General features: G+C 37.5%; 1 long non-coding RNA gene across 1 annotated transcript; it reads left to right on the top strand.

Annotated features, from left to right (window-relative positions):
* The first annotated feature begins 201 nt into the window (after window positions 1-201).
* On the top strand, window positions 202-812 carry LOC136355054 (uncharacterized). The gene is made up of 2 exons (XR_010739105.1): window positions 202-332; window positions 439-812. It is a non-coding gene; the product is annotated as an uncharacterized lncRNA (long non-coding RNA).
* The last annotated feature ends 262 nt before the right edge of the window (window positions 813-1,074 follow it).

Genomic DNA, 1,074 nt, shown 5'->3' with positions numbered 1-1,074 from the left:
GTTCTCTATCCATTATCTATCTATCTTTTATGTGTATATCCACTTGTGAACGTAGGGGCAATATCTCTATCCATTATCAAAACTAAATCTATCTATTTATATCTACCTATCTTGGCTGTGTATAGAGATTGGTTCTCTATCCACTATCTATCTATCTATCTATTACCTGTGTATATCAATTTATGGATACAATGATCGGATCTTGTCAATGTTTTAGATCACGACTACTGTATTTATATAGTAAGGTGATCATTGGTACCAGGGTATATGCGAGATTGAGGTAAAAGAGACGGAGTATATACAGGTTCGGACCCCTTATTCATCAGAATCAGGTAATAACCCTACTCCTGTTGGCCAAAGCCGATGTTGCTCTTATTCATCAGAATTACACAAGTACAATATTTGAGATAACCTATCTACTTGTCGTCAACTTGGCAGCATGGAACACCAACACGTTGTCGACGACAGGGTAGTCTTCCTCCTTGAATAAGTACCCGGCAAGATTAGAGATAGCGCCAGATCCCTCTTGTCATCCTCCGTAGGCGCCAGATTGGGTATGTCTAGGCTTATTTCTGATGTTGATGTCCGGCGGCGTGTATTGGTGTCTATTCTGACAGATGTTGTCTTCGTCTCTCTCCCTCTCCCTCTCCTCCTAATGGGTCTTGTATTTATACCCATAGATGTCCCATTGTCCAAGTAGAACTAGGAGACCAATATGCATACAATCCGAGTAGTTCTTACAGTTTCCATGTAGAACTCTACTTGTTCTTCCTTATCCGGAACTCCTTCTATATACGTGGTATGATTCCATATAGGACTTGGTATATGATGAGCCCCGCCAAGCTTAGTTGATTACTATTAGGTATATGTTATCCATAACCTTACAAATCTATATCCATATATTGTTAAAAAAATAAACCTATCTACTTATATCTACCGATATATCTACTATAGTAAAAAATAGATAAAAGATGAAGGCAACACATTTCTTCTAGAGGCTAAAAATTCTCACTTAATTGAAGAATAAAAAGAAAGATCTTGGCCATTAAATTATAGTATTCAAAATATAGCGGT

This window comes from Oryza sativa, chromosome 2 (genome assembly GCF_034140825.1).
Source record: "Oryza sativa Japonica Group chromosome 2, ASM3414082v1".
Classification (NCBI taxonomy): Eukaryota; Viridiplantae; Streptophyta; class Magnoliopsida; order Poales; family Poaceae; genus Oryza; species Oryza sativa.
Note: the sequence above shows the minus strand (reverse complement) of the source record. Positions and strands in the feature narration are given on the sequence as shown.